This window comes from Liolophura sinensis, chromosome 9 (genome assembly GCF_032854445.1).
Source record: "Liolophura sinensis isolate JHLJ2023 chromosome 9, CUHK_Ljap_v2, whole genome shotgun sequence".
Taxonomy (NCBI): domain Eukaryota; kingdom Metazoa; phylum Mollusca; class Polyplacophora; order Chitonida; family Chitonidae; genus Liolophura; species Liolophura sinensis.
In genome coordinates this window covers 4,706,636-4,723,071 of record NC_088303.1, presented here as the reverse complement: position 1 = coordinate 4,723,071, position 16,436 = coordinate 4,706,636, and the positions used below count along the sequence as shown (strand labels likewise).

The window sequence follows — 16,436 nt, the reverse complement described above, 5'->3', positions numbered from 1 at the left end:
AATGAAATGACAGACAAAACAAAAACACGAAGCCTGATGGCACAGTGACATTTCTAATGGCATTTTCGTTTCGCTATAAAATATACACTGAATTAGCCAGATAACATTCTCTGCTAGGAATTTGTAATACTTCAGTTGTGAACTGTGAGGTCACTTTTATGTGTTGGTCGCGATTATCAAACTCTGTCAATCGGCTTCCAAGTGCAACACTCTTCCTTTAAAGCTCGCACAAATGGCATCTTTATGTCTACCCGAGTATCCCATCAAGTATATAGAGCCGTTTGTGTCCCAATCAACTCTAAAGAACCCCCCAGTGCCAGATTAACGGAAAAAAGAACGGAATTCCTTAGTTAATCAATATTATGTTATTACTCCTGGTAAAGGTGGTCCTGGAAGACAGCGGTGAAGCATACACGAGAGCAATAGATGGAAGCGGGTATTAATATGCGAGGCGCATTCAGTTCTCTGGCATAATTCAACCATATATATTTACTGTGGCAAATGAACATGCGCCTTTGTTCTCACGCGACTGTTCGTGTCGCTTCACCACCATGGTCTAAATAGCTACGTTCTTCTGATCATCCCCGATAGGTAATAACAGATCAGGGGCCCATTTCGTAAAGCACACAAAGCGCTACGCTCACGTAACTGTCATGGCGACGTAATACCTACCATGCTGGTCGCCATGATAGTTAAGTGCACGTAGTGTTACGTGTGCTTTGTGAAACGGGTCCCTGGTCATTGTACCCGCAAGGCCACATAACGTTTAGTAGGACTCTGTTCTCTATCGCCGTCTGGTGTATGGTATCTTGCCGGTGCACTAAGCATCCCCGGGGCCTAGGCCCTATACAGTGCTCTCATGTGATTGTATGTTAAATCCGATGACAACACAGCACTTGCAGACTCGTGACATCTAATAATTTGTAACAACCATCTCTTCTCATTGTTTTAACCTAAATTTACTGAAGCTAGGGTGCCAGGGCGGGTGTAAGTTGTACCGGTTTTACCTCAGTTAGAATAAAACCCTAACTGAGGTAAACTGGCAAGAGGCAGTATTTCATCGGTAACGTGTGACCTTTCACCGATAACAACGCTGTTATCGCTGCTCTCGTTTTACTCTCTATGCTAAAAGGTTTTAGTTACATTAACTTTGCTTTGTAAATGCCAATGAGCGGTAAAAACTAATGGGAATAGAATACAACTACACTAATATGCTAATTCATCCAGGACGTCACATCCATATCTCCATATTAAGACTACTTCACCTAGTTCATATATACCGATCGAGTGAGTGAGTGAGTGAGTGAGCGCTTAGGGCTTAACCTCCTACTTAACAATTTTTCAGTCTATATGACGACGAATGTGTCCTTAGAGAGCATGTACGTGTGATGTGGCTCCTTGTAACAGGACGGATTCCCACCCCTCCTCTTTTATACTGATCGATCATCAGAAGTTAAAATTACTGTTAGCACTGCACCTGATCTATTGGAGGCATTGCTTCCAACAGCCGGTATTAACTATTGTTAACAAACAGTGAAACTCGCGAGAAAAGACAACGTGATATGTGACAAAGCGTCTGACTCGGGGGCAAGGCTTTTACCATAAAGCACTGAAACACGGTAAGTGGAATGGACATTATCTCCGGCAGGCTGAGATGATTTTTCAGCCCAATTACACTTCATTAATGATGACCATATATTATGTAAAATACCTGAGATCGCACTTAAGCGAAGTTTACTATAGTACTATATAATACTTGTATCAGTGATGCACAGGTGAATGGGTATGTATAAATCCACCCAGCACCTAATACGACATCATGAAAGAAGCCAGCCATCAGCATATGTACCATGAGTTTCGGTTAGAAAACAGCGATGGATGGACATAAACTATTAGAGAAAAACAGCGTATTGTCCTCTATGGTTGAGCATTCCGGGTTAATATTAATAGCTTATTGCCCTCTATGGTTAAGCATTCCGGGTTATTGTTAACTTATTGTCCTCCATGGTTATGCATTCCGGGTTAATATTAATAGCTTGTTGTCCTCTATGGTTATGAATTCCAATTTAATATTAATAGCTTATTGTCCTATATGGTTAAGCATTCCGGATTAATATTAATAACTTACTGTCCTCTATGCTTATGCATTCCGAGTTAATATTAATAGCTCATGGTCCGCTATGGTTATGCATTCCAACTTAATATTAATGGCTTATTGTTCTCTGTGGTTAAGCATTCTGGGTTAATATTAATAACCTATTTTCCTCTATACTTAAGCATTCCGGGTTAATATTAATACCTTATTGTCCACTATGGTTATGCATTTCGGGTTAATATTAACAGCTCATTGTCCTCTATGGTTATGCATTCCGGGTTAATATTAATAACTTATTATCCACTATGGTTAAGCATTCCGGGTTAACATTAATAACTTATTGTCCACTATGGTTAAGTATTCCGGGTTAATATTAATAACCTATTTTCCTCTATACTTAAGCATTCCGGGTTAATATTAATAGCTTATTGTCCACTATGGTTATGCATTTAGGGTTAATATTACCAGCTCATTGTCCTCTATGGTTATGCATTCCGGGTTAATATTAATAACTTATTATCCACTATGGTTAAGCATTCCGGGTAAACGTTAATAACTTATTGTCCACTATGGTTAAGTATTCCGGGTTAATATTAATAACTTATTGTCCACTATAGTTAAGCATTTCGGGTTAATATTAACTAGGTCTAGTTGTTACATTGTTAAGTCGGTTGTGTTATTCCTCTTTTGATGGGAGTGTCTGAGTTCGATAAAATGTTGTTCACAGACTGGCCTTGGGCTATTGGCCATTGTATTAAATTTTGGTGGGGATTCGGATTCGGACAGAGGAATTTCTAAATGATACATCACCAATGACGAATAAGCCAGAATTCCAGTTTGTTTATTTGATGGTCGTTTCCCACTAGTCATGTACAGGTCCTCGGAATACATGGACTCAATCTATATATCATATGTGCAGTAGGTAACAGATCAGCACGCCCTGCGTCAAACAACGTGCATCTGAACCAAGGTACTTAGAGGAAGAAATGACATATATTTACCTTAGCAACAAGTTATTCAACACAGCAACATGTTATACAATGTAGCAACGAGGCAACCAAGAACCATGGTAACGCACATACGGCATATGTAACAAGCGGTGACGGGCGACGGTCCGCCATTGATTAGTGCCCTTTTTTATGCATACATGGGCAATCGATAGGGACTGTCAGGAACTCAAAAGACCATCAAGGCTGCTGGGTTGTGCCTCTCCCGTCATGGCTATGGAGGTAAGAGAGTGTTATTAGGCCCAAACATAAACACAGGGCACTTGATAATTAGAGGGGCACAAGACTGCTAGTTGTCTCTTAATCGACTGCTGCAGCATACTCCACTGTAATCAGAAGAGGGGCGCATGGCAATAAGGCTTCACTTCTGAGTTACATACGAAAACTGTGGATGACATGATACCGTCCAGCCTTTTTAGGCATTATGGAGATTTGACCATCGAACGTCCGAATTATGTTCGTCTCGGGTAGCGCTACCAAGAGGAATTATACAAGCGTGAACCCCGTAGATACCACAGACTGTTTGCACAGGCGTATTACATCAGGATCCACGCGTCATGTAAGCTGACATCATATAAACAGTCGGCTTTTAGACGTGTAAATTGTGTATTCACTTTAATTAACGAACTTAGAACGGCCTTCCGGAAGGCTGCCACTTCCTCATTTCTTAGACATTACGTGACACTGTGACAGATGTGTACCTCTGGTTGTCATGGTGACCAAACTGCGGCTATCTAGGTGGCAATTAGCTCTAAATAATCACAGCTAGTAGTTAGCACGTATCCTCCAGTACAGTGTTATACGTGTAGCCAGTCTTCTAGTCTAAAGAAGGTGTTTGTTCTCATTTTACCAAGGAATATAAATTATCATCAACAGTAATTTTTGGGCACTTGCTGGCCGGATACACAGTGATTATGTCAGGTAAATACCCAGTTTATATATCAACAATCACATTTGAGTTTTAAATTATTCGATTTGTTTTCCTTTTGCTCTAACGAGATCAGCTGTATTCAGAGAGACAATTCATCCGATTTTACAAATGCAGAGTTTCTCCCTCCAGGAAGAGCACAAAAAGGGCAGGGGTTAAGACAACAACCAAACATGTCACGAGATCAATTCCGGCTACAATATATTTGAGCTTTGATCTGGAAAAATGTAGGCATACTACCCTAAACTTCATTTGGGCTGGTAACCCACAGCGCCGATGCACATATGCCCTGCCGCACGTAATCTCAACAAATGTGTTACATTAGGTAAGAAATGAAAAGGCCATGAGGTCTTTCATGTTCATTTCCAAGTTAGTCCTAAACTTCCGCTCTAATCCATATCGTTTTTCAAAGGTCATCGGTCGGTTTACATCATAAATTCCAGCGAATCATTTCTGTATTAATATGTATGGAGATGTGTGTTGTGCAGATGTGATTACAAACTGCCACATGTTAGTGCCCAAGGTTAGATGTAGGGCTATCCAAGCTTTTCACAGATTCGCTCGGCAACAATTCTCACCTGTGTATACAAGCTGTTAAAATCAGCGTACTCGTTGAGGATTTGGTGAGATGTTCTCTGTTGAATCTGCAATGTGCATCCCCTACAAGCCGCATCTAAGACAATTGCATTGTAACAGAAAATTATACAGTTATGGAGAGTAACGTGAGCAAAATGAAGCACAGAAAATAGAGCATCCATACACGACAGAGCGAGCATTGGCACTCAGTCGTCAATCATAGCAGTGTGAAAACTGGCATATGGTTAGTCATCACCAGTGAAGACGAGACGACGGTGTGAAACTGTGATTCGGTGAAGTAGCGACGACAGTGAATTGTTAACTGGCATTCGATCCGTCATAACCAGTGAAGTAGCGACGACAGTGTGTTGTTAACTGGCATTCGATCCGTCATAACCACGACAGCGTGTTGCTAACTGGCATTCGACCAGTCATAATCAGTGAAGTAGCGACGATAGTGTGTTTTTAACTGGCATTCGACTTTTCATAACCGGTGAAGTAGCGACGACAGTGAGATGTCAACTGGCATTCGACCAGTCATAATCAGTTAAGTAGGGACGACAGTGTGTTGTCAACTGGCATTCGACTATTCATAACCAGTGAAGTAGCGACGACAGTGTGATGTTAACTGGCATTCGATCCGTGAAGTAGCGCCGACAGTGTGTTGTTAACTGGCATTCGACTAGTCATAACCAGCGAAGTAGCGACGACAGTGAGATAACCAAAGAAGTAGCGACGACAGTGAGATAACCAGTGAATTAGCGACGACAGTGTGATAACCGGTGAAGTAGCGACGACAGTGTGATAACCGGTGAAGTAGCGACGACACTGTGATAACCAATGAAGTAGCGACGACACTGTCATAACCAGTGAAGTAGCGAGAACAGTGAGATAACCGGTGAAATAGGACACTTAAGGCTTTTACTTGTGTTTATTTTAGCATATCGAGATTATGCTTACATGGAAGGATGTGTGTTTCAAACAGCGATGAATTTATAACCCGGGAAAAAGGATGTAAATCAATGGTCCGATAAATATAGGCTGAAATATAGGCCGTGCACTCAACTATTTTAAGCACATATCCGTATGTTTCACACATGTAACTTTCTTAGCTGGACAAAAAAAGATTTTTTTTTACCTTAAAAGTTTTTTAAGTAAGAAAACCTTGCTAGCCACATTCATGTAAAAATTTTCATCAGTTAATTAAAAAATACACGTTTTTAGAATCTGAATGAAAGCGGGTTTGAAAGCATTTAGACATGTACGCCGGTGGGCAGCGTGTAACGGAAAGTGCTGTCCTTACTCCAATCATCGAACTCGCTCAACAGGGAAAAGCCAAAGCTTTCATCTTAATGGTTAACAGAAATTGGGTGTCAGTTAAAGCTACTGGGAATTTCCATTAGAAAATGGCTGCTCATTGTTTTTAATCCCCTTAGTTACCCAAAATAGTGCGATAAGCGCTTGGCAGCGGACTGACACATAACATATGTGCCTGCGCTACTTACAGTATGTACTACATTACAGACGGGCGGATCTAGGTCAGGTCTGTAATTTTGGATAAACACTGCCGGTCACGTGACTGTGGACATATGACCTGCACCTGTCTCTGTTTACGAATTTAAGGCAACCTCGGCAATTTCTTCTTTACCCTAACAAAGATCAAAGTTAATGTGTTTAACATCCCATAACATAACTTGGGTAGCCAAAGGGTCATTTTGTTGCCACTTGGTTATTACATAAATCAATAAAATAACGCAAATCAATCTTTTTGCAAGCATCCAAAGAGTCAGGTTGTTTACATTACATATCCTGTATAAACATTAAAGCTGACACAGCCACCGAATATTGTTACATAGACCTCAAACAAGAGCCTCTCTCATGTGGGAGTTTAACGTTTGTTGTCCACCAAAAGGGTGTTGAACGCCGAAGTATAAAAGTTAAAACTGATCATACACACAATGGTCCTGTTCGTCCAGAACTGAAAAATGGATAGCTAATTTATGTTCTTTTCTGCCTAAATTTTCACCCAATGATTGTCAAAGAACTTTGTATGGACAAATAGGAAACTGAAGATATAAGATAACCACTTCATGTTAAGGTTTACTCGTTTCGGATACTTAACACTCTATAACTGCTAGCTAAGTGACGCTGTGGTCGTCACTTTAACATCCAGTGTACAGCACCTCACAGGTTATATGAAGCCTAACACAGACGTCGCTGTTAAGGGTGGTTTTACTACAGATTCTGTATTTTAAGGTTATATACAGAGACAGGGGGCTGGACAATCTGCCCTCCATCACTGGAAAGGCATCTGACCATATTATTGCGGAAATAACAATGTCTATGCAGCCACATTTGGCAGACCTTCTTGTGATCAAATGATAAGCCTTTGCTTCCAGTTAAATAGCTGAATGATTAATAAATATCACATCAATACAAAACCAAGCCATGCACTGTGAACATAAACAATAAAACTACCAAATCGAGGAAAATATTAGTGTCCGGTAAATTCGTTCCAGAAGTAATCCATGAAACGTTGCATGTATTTATCATTTTGTCTTATGAGAGACCCTTCAAAACAGATAACTGTGCATTTCCCGCCTGAATAGTGTTACAGCGTTAATATGCTAATTCCTCTTAACTCTATAGCTAGAGGTCGGATAAACATCACTGACTGACTCCAGCATGTGCATGGTGGATGTGAACACTTGAATATACAACGCGACTAAGACACAGCCAATTTGAATTTGACCTCGATTGTATTGTTGGCCTCGATTTGAGTGATATCTGATTTGGCGTTCATGACTGAGATTATCTACCCAAACAGCCCTGAAAACTGGTGACTGTATCTATTTGGCATTCATCCAGCTTTACTTCAAACGTTTATAGTTTGCTTAGAAAACAGCAGTTAACGGTGTAAAAACAAAGGTTTGTGTGATCTGAATCGTTATGTCTTTTGTTTAGAATGTAGTGCTCAATGGTTTTAAAACAAATGGGTTTTATCGTCGAGATTTGGGTCTTGTTAGTTTAGTTTATAGACTCGGCTCTTGCCATTACAGATTTGGGTCGTTAATTTACCGTTAATTTTTGAGGAGCGGTATGCGAACACCGGATTTTATGCTTACATTGGCAACCTAGTACCAAGTTTAAAAAGGAAAAAGAAAACTTTTTTTTCACAGTTGGTGGGTGGAAGTCCTTGGTAGCCTGAACGGTTCCAGTATAGCACCGTTGTAGTTCCATAGTCATGGTGCCACAGCCCTGAATCCATTATGATGCAATTACTTTACAACATGCTCACAGCCTAAATGATCGGGGCAATCTCGCCTTAAGGCGAGCACAGGCTCAGGGGCCAAACGACAGAGAGGAGATTTTGAAAGAACCACTCCGAAATATTCAATTCCGTGGGTTTAAGTATCTACTTACCCCAGTCGTAAAGCTTGCCTCGGTTTTGGGCGAGTATGTATAGATTTCCAATATCTTGTCTTGTCCGCTCCGTCAATCCATGTTACCATTTATACGTTCTGCGGCTGAAAGTGTTGCGCGTAGCTTAAGGAGATTTCGCCCAGTCTTTGATCGCCAGCTTCGATCCGAACTCTGCTGTGAAAGATCCTAGCCCTGTGAAATAAACGGAGACCTTTGTCACATGCAATATCAATGCTACATCCGAGGCATGGGGGACTCGCTGGCCTCAGTCGATAGCATAACCAATTGTCTGCGTCTTTCAAAGACAGCATATACTGACGCAACAGAACTGTCAAATTAAATACCGTCACACAGAGAACAGCTTGAGAGTAGGTGGGAAGGGCTATAATTGGTTGCTTAATTGATGGACCGAACAATCCAGTCGAGTAGTGACTGAATGAACGAGTGAATTAAACTACTAGGCCTATTCAAGAATATATAGCTTTGTATGATGTTTTTCAATGGACTACAACATTTGTATGTCATACCACATTGCCAAAATGCCGTCACATTTTATTGTATTGACAAAATAGCTTTAAGCGGTAGAGAGAAAAAAACTGTCACCATGACAGCCACACATCGATACTGTCTGATAACCGATAAACCTGATCGCCACAGTCTAAGTGAAATATTATTGAGTGCAGCATTAAAATGTCAAGAGAATTTTCAGGTTCGGAAATAAGCTAGGCAGAAAATCTCCTATGTGAATTACCTCAGATATTATCATAGAATGGATCAATGAGGAATGAATGTACATGTGCGCCAAATGAAATGGGGCTGGCCTGAGCCCTTGTCAACTCGGTCATTGCGGGTGGGGGTTCGAATCCGCCTCACGCAGATTCATAGGGCGCTTTGATCCGGGCCTAATTAGAATGGGAATTGAGCACATGTTATGTCTGATGTCTATAAATCGTTCCGATAGACGCCTTCATACCAGTAAAACATTGTCACTTAAGCTCCAAAACTACACATATTATAGCAAAAAATGAACAAATCTGCAGTACAATAACGTCAGGTACAAACAAGCTGTCAGCTGTGGCCGGGATAAGGTGAATGTAAAGCCTCCTTGAATACACACGGCATGAAGAGGATGCGGCATGACGAAAGAATTAAGGTAAGCAGACTCTCGTGGAACTCGCAGGGGAGAGGTGAGGTGAGATGTATGGGAAAAGTGAGGATATGCTCAGAGAAAAGACTAGGGCTGGAAAGGGGAAGTCATCGGATTTCAAGGATATCTTTATTTATCATCGGATTAAATAATCGACGAGACAAATTGAAGAGGAGAAGCGGCGTAGGCTTTGTCAACAGTGTAGTGTAGACAGATCCTGCTGAGGACATCCGCACTCTTGTCATGAACGACCGCTGTCTATAACGGTCCTAGTGACGCTGTTTATTCATTACACCGTGCCTGTGGAAACTGCAGTTCGTTTAAATCGGCCGGTTGACACGGTAACTGTATATAACTGACACATAGTTAAGGGGTGCAGCTGAAAGGACACGACCCCTTTAGCCTATCACTCTGTGTATTATACAGGTGGGAATGGAATATGTGAAGCGTGGAGCCAATATGATACATTAAATATCTTGTATACGATGGAGGCTGGGGTTTGATGCCCTGGAAAAACCAGCAGAGCCACCTACGGGCAAACCTAGTAGAGCCTGGGAATGAAATCTAGCAAACCTCGTAAGAGATGTCTTTTGTGGGAAACCCGGGAAAACATGTGGAAGCGCGGGGGAATCCTAGCAACCAGAGCACGTGGGGAAACCTGGGACTGCCCGAGGGAAACCTATGAGTCATATTTATTTTTGGAGGAGACTGGAGTAAACCATCGCTCTTCGCCAAGTACCTGACAAACTTCCTGATTTACAGCCTTGGCTGAAGCATCGAGAGCTGGGCTCGAACACGCGGCCTCATTGGTCAAGGTATTTCTTTAATTAAGAAACAGCTTTATTGTGATCCTTCTCAATGAATGAATAAATCAACAGTATAAATACATTCTTTCTACATACACATTAACAGAACGATGAGAAGTGAAATAATCCTGAGTATGACGTAAAACACCAATCAAATATGTCAATCAATCGATCAATCCACAAATCAACACCTTTCTAAGCAAAGTTCCTGCTCGTTACGCAAAATTTCTACTGATTTGTTCAATATATGCAGCCATTAGTATTAAAGCTGCGGGAAGAATATCAAAGCACGTGGCTGCGGCTTTCAGTTATACATCAACGACTTGCATATATGAACAATAAGTATCGCATCAAAAATTCAACAGACTGACAACACGAACAGTAGTCCACTAATTAACTGATTTTTAACAATACTAAATAGTTTATGGACCTTGCCGTGGTTTGCTACATTTACTATACTAATAGTAAATTCGCAATGCACAACCCAGGTATATCCACATGGAAGAAAGGCGTGTGAAAGGCAACACAACGGCCACAGTTCTATTTGTGCATACATGTCGTCATATCGACAATGTAAACCGACCAAGTCTGCTGATAAAGCACTTTACTATACATATGCTGAGGTTAGTAGACATGAAAGGTGTCATGGAGACCTCACCCACGTACGCGGAATGTCGGCAATCTGAGGCGAATCACGGGACGAAGGTCATAGCGTAAGGCTTACAGAAGCCTTACAGAAACCTGAAAAAATTTTCCAGGTACTTACTAACAGTAAAAAAGGGTATGAGGACCTGAATATTCGTTTACTTGCTTGGTGTTAAAGGCGGCCGTACCCAATTAGTCACCTCTATACAAAGACGGCAGGCGGGTTAATTAGTGATGTAAACCAACGACTGATACCTGGTAAATATCCCCACTGGTCATGCTGAGGATGACTGGTTACCGCGAGACCAACGCTTTATAAGAATGAGTCCGTAAGACTCATCATTTATTTACTTGATTGGTGTTTTACGCCATACTCAAGACTATTTCACTTTTTAATATCTATGCGTCGAAACAGACGTGAACGTTCCAGGTCAATAATCCCAAGGTCAATAATCGCCAGGTCGACAATCCCAAGGTCAATAATCCCAAGGCCAATTCCCAAAACGACGCTTAATACAATCTACCAAAGAACTAAGAAAGTATATAAAGTACGAAAATAGGACGGAATCATGCAAAGAGAAGCAATCACCCGTTTTCAGTGATGTTGGAAAGGCGCAAAATACGTTCCAGGCGAATGAGATAAATCAGTATTCAAACCGTGTACTATGCTAGTATATAAGTTGTCGATAATAATATATGTATCTCAGCTGCGCTTTGATCGCAACTTTTCATATATCCATAGAGGCAATCTAATTCAACACGATGAAGATATATATCCCCTAGCCCCGGGTTAAGCGGAACTAGAAAGAATTTATTTACAAGAGAATTATACTCATCCTACAACTTAAGAAACTTAGTGTGAAGGCGTTTAATAGAATAACCTTGACACACTAGTTTTTTGTAGTAATAACTTGTGACGTTGATTGATATCGTTACATAAGGCGACAAGGCGAGATATGTACACGCCACATACCGTTCGGTGTATATTGCTGTCCACGTGAGGATAATTTACAATGTCAAAACGTAAACTATCCTTTTTGTCATAAAGTCTGTGAGAGGGAAACAGCTTTCGTCTTTGTACAAAAATATAGGTCCAGATAAGACGCACAATCTAGAGAGTGTGTGGTTTGCTTCAATTCCAGCGAAGGTGGGTAAACATCTTTCACAGCTTTTGCTATATACGGATTATGGGGAACCCACGGCCATCAGTTTTTATTCAATTTGAAAGTTCTGAACGTGCACTTATGCTGCAAATGTAGGTATCCTATAAAAATGTCACTTTTCACTCGTTTGGTGATACTGTCAAGGCGACGTAAAAAACAACATGTATTAACCCTTCAATCTCCGCATCAAAAGGTTGTGACAGGTAACTCTGTGCCGTGAGCATGCTACATGTATTCATGCAGTCACAGGACGGTGGAGACATTATATTGGTCTCTAGATTTAATGGACAATGCTTTGGCTTATTAGGTCGTCATGCATGATTCCAATATAAGCCGAAGTTTGTAGGTATACACACACACATCACCACCTGACGAACAGTTAGAGCGGGAGATCACCGCCTGACGAACAGTTAGAGCGGGAGATCACCGCCTGACGAACAGTTAGAGCGGGAGATCACCGCCTGACGAACAGTTAGAGCGGATGTATCTTGTGTATATATATATATATATATATATATATATATATATATATATATATATATATATATATATATATTATATTATATTATATATATATATATATATAAGCTGTAAGCTGTCGGGCATGTGATAAGGCGCTGAAACAAAAGACGACCTGAAACGCAGAAAGGATATTGTTGTCCTGTGTTAATAATTACATTAATGGAATTGTGCATGGGTATCAGATACATCTAATAAAAATGACGAGCAAGACGGTGATCACCCGCTCTAACTGTTCGTCAGGCGGTGGTCACCCGCTCTTACTGTTCCTCAGGCGGTGATCCCCGCTCTCACTCTTCGTCAGGCGGTGATCACACGCTCAAACTGTTCGTTAGGCGGTGATCACACGCTCTAACTGTTCGTCAGGCGGTGATTACACGCCCTAACTGTTCCGTCAGACGGTGATCTTTCGGTCTCACTGTTCGTCAGGCCAGGACAACAATAAGTCGACGACACTCGTGTGGCTGATTGCGCATGCACGTAGATGAATGAAACTTTTCTTGAACACGGCGATAAGTGACAAACAAACAAATAAATAAGTATATCAAATAAAGAGGGTGGACTGGAATAAAATCAGTATAGCACCAGAAATGAACACTGCACAGCTAAATGATGACACGTACAAGAGGGGTATGCCATTTTCGGAACAGAACTCATTTATATCCATAAAGGCCAATATTACACCACTAACAACTCTTTGGCAATATCCGAAACAAACCGTTGCGCCTGGCTCCAAAGGAAAGATCTGAAGAAGACCTCAATGTTTTAGTGACGCGAGATTATAATGCATGTGGAAACAGACTGATACATCTATTGGGATAATTCATAGATGTCTGGAATATAATATGTTATTTGTTTTCTGGACTGGACTTTTTACGCCGCACTCGAATATAACTGATCCACATTTACATGTGGACGAACCCTTGAACCTCAGAGGGAGTTGCCTCAGAATGTGTGACGTCACTGGTCAAGGTCTTATGGTTTGAAATGAGGTAAAGTATGGTTCCCCCGTCGAGCAAGTCCCATTTTTTATTTATCTGGTTGGGTTTACGCCGTACTCAAAATATTTAACTTCTAGGACGGTGGCCATCTATATAAGACTATAACGTTTAAATATCAACATTAAACATCTTTCACTCACACATAGGTAGAGTGATAAAGGCAGATAAGATTAACACATATAGAAAATGGCATATTTTTTGCCTGAGATAAGTGTGTATGATATGCAAATGATATAATTACGAGAAAAAACCTGATTATTTGTTAGCATGTATGGAACATAACTTTGCTGTCATGCCGGATTATTTTCAGTTATATGACGCCATGCTGATGGCATGGCATTTTGTCTGATGGCAATTAAGAGATAATGGTGATGAATAGACAATGAAAAAACTGGTACACAAATCCTTATCTTACAGGGTATAACAGAAGTGGCCACAGAAAGAGGATGGCTAGAAAGTACAAGACGAAAAGGGAACATAAAGATACCAACATCTAACTAGGTAATACCATGGATATTAAACAATCCACACAAAAATAATGAGACAAAATGGAGCCACTCAGATTTTCTTCACAGTGCATAATTCAACCAAAAACACATTAATTAATTGTTTGTATGTTTCAATAACATACATGCTCCTCCACAATGGCAGACACTGTTTTTTTTGAATTGTGAAGATGGCGGAAAATCTAATTAGGAGTGCGTTTACGGAATCTAATGGCAAGATAAAAACGTTCAAGTTGATATAGCGACATAAAGCTTGAAGGAGGCCAATGGAAGGTCGACTAGCTCCTAGAAAAGTCTCGTTAAAGTACAGACTAGAGGCAAGGCTGCAATTATATGGTCTACTCGGGCTCAAACACATGCTTAGTCTTTGACAGCAGAAAAAAAGCTTTGTTGGCAAAAAGCAGATACAGTTCGAAGCTATATTTACACATACGCTTACAACGTATATTTACGTTCCGCCATATAGGATACGGTGGAGCATGCAAGACGCATACACACACCGCTAAGGGGACGCGAAAATCGGGCACGTATAAGCCTAAAGGTTATATACGTGTCGGATACAGAGAGTTTCTCTAACTGAAACAATACACTAGCGCCGCCTTGTTAGCATATATACCGACAAGAGGGATCAATGAGGAACTATATGACACTTGGAATGCCCCCTGCACTCGCTTAATTCCTGCGATCTGCAGCTGTCGTTGAAATGCCATACATTAACAAGGGCCATGGAAATATACGCAGCCCACGAAGAACTCCCACAAAGCAATTCATTACCCAGGCATGTAAGACCTGATCGGAAGCGTAAAGCGTGAGCTCCAAGGGTGGGTGGAGAAAGGGAGATGCCATGCAGAGGGACACAGCGAGCAGGAAATTACATCGAAATGGCCCTATAACATATTATATGTGGGTGTCGCAGAGAAGAAAACACTGGATTATAGATAGCAGTCAGTTTGGTGTTTCGAAACAATCATCTTCTTATCATCCGCAGAGGGTATTACGTAGGCGTTCCAGAAGTGCTAGCAAGAACTCATACCTTCCGGATATGCATTCCGATGATGATGGTGTTAATAGAGTACGGTCACGGCATTTGTCTTGTGCAGGATCGCAAGAATTCTATCACATGTTATATATCATACTTTGGTCCATTGTAATTTTATGTTTTTGTCTCATTTTGTGACAATAGCTTTTATTTAAGTTGTCACATTTTGCCTCCACCAGCTTTCTTACTGGCGTCACTCTTCCTAGCAGTGATTGAATGTCACTGCTAGCAAAACGCACGGAACATATCACCGTGACAATTACAAAACTCGCGGAACATATCACCATGACAATTACAAAACTGAAGATATTACTATGACAATGACAAAACTCGCGGAACATATCACCATGGTAATAATAAAACATTAGCAACATTAATCTGGTTGAACATTCCGTGACAGTGATAGACAGATGTGGATGTGCATCACTGGGATATAAGGAAACCAACTGATATACACGTATCTTCCGCCACGACATACATTGGTCGTAATGCCGTAATGCATGCCTTAACTTTGAATCATAGCAGTGCATATATAACACTGAGAAGTATTGCGATTGTTTACTTCTCAACGTTCTTTTTGGGATGATAGATTACTGCAGGTTAGGACTAAAAGTAAATGTAAATGTAAACTGCTAAGAAGCAGTAACAATACAGGGGTATGTCGACACTATTAGTTAACTCGCTTTCAATACATTTGTCACGAACTGCAGGCTGAATAAACCATACATGCAGGGTCAATTATACTGCGCGCTGTACTTGGGAGGCTCCCAACATCTCTTATATACTGCATAGACGTGCACCACAGACTATGTGACACAGACTACAAGAATGCCACGCAGACTACAAGTATGCGACACAAACTACAAGTACGCGACACAGACTACGAAGTAGACGACATGTATGCAACACACAGACAACAACTATGCCACACAGACAATATGTAAGTCACACCGACAATATGTATGCCACACAGACTATAAGTATGCGACCCAGAGAAACACTAGTACTGAAGTATCATGCCGAAGACACCAGATAGATAGGACACCCCACCCAGTCCCATTATAATGACACCGTGCCTCCCTGTCCTGTTTCCTCAGTTCCTCTAACGTCTCAGTGATGAGCGACACGCGAAACAGCAGCAGGTACCATTTAACCATTATGCCACAGAAGCGGTCTCTCGAGATAAACGTATAGACGTTCACATTAAACCAAAATAATATCACATACTATCTTGTACAAGGGTGCAGAAAAAGATATTTCTAGGTCAGGGCAATGTACTGTAACTGAACTGTAGCAGCCTTGAACAGTTGAACTACGACAAAATTTGGGACACCTCCCCAAAGCATACCGTATACATTGGCATAAAAAGCGTCTGCTTTGCTGTATGTATTTATACATACATATAGCAAACAAGGAAGATGTGTATGTAATAAGCCTACGGTTAATTATACAGCCGAGCGTCAAACAAACTGTACGTAGCCCTGAACCTGCTTGTAATACGGGAGGTTTCAGGCAAACACCGACACTGTAAGTAAATAATGTAACATGGAAGGCTGTATTGGCTACAGTTTAGTGTTAAAC

At 41.0% G+C, this 16,436-nt stretch overlaps 1 protein-coding gene across 3 annotated transcripts in view; it reads right to left on the bottom strand.

The window, feature by feature from the left end:
• Positions 1–16,436, bottom strand: part of LOC135474986 (uncharacterized) — a 78,314-nt gene that overhangs the window by 29,902 nt on the left and 31,976 nt on the right. For all 3 annotated transcript variants that reach the window (XM_064754704.1, XM_064754705.1, XM_064754703.1), the window contains exon 2: positions 8,030–8,221. The gene's annotated coding sequence lies outside the window, so the exon portion shown is untranslated. The remainder of the gene's footprint in view (positions 1–8,029; positions 8,222–16,436) is intronic.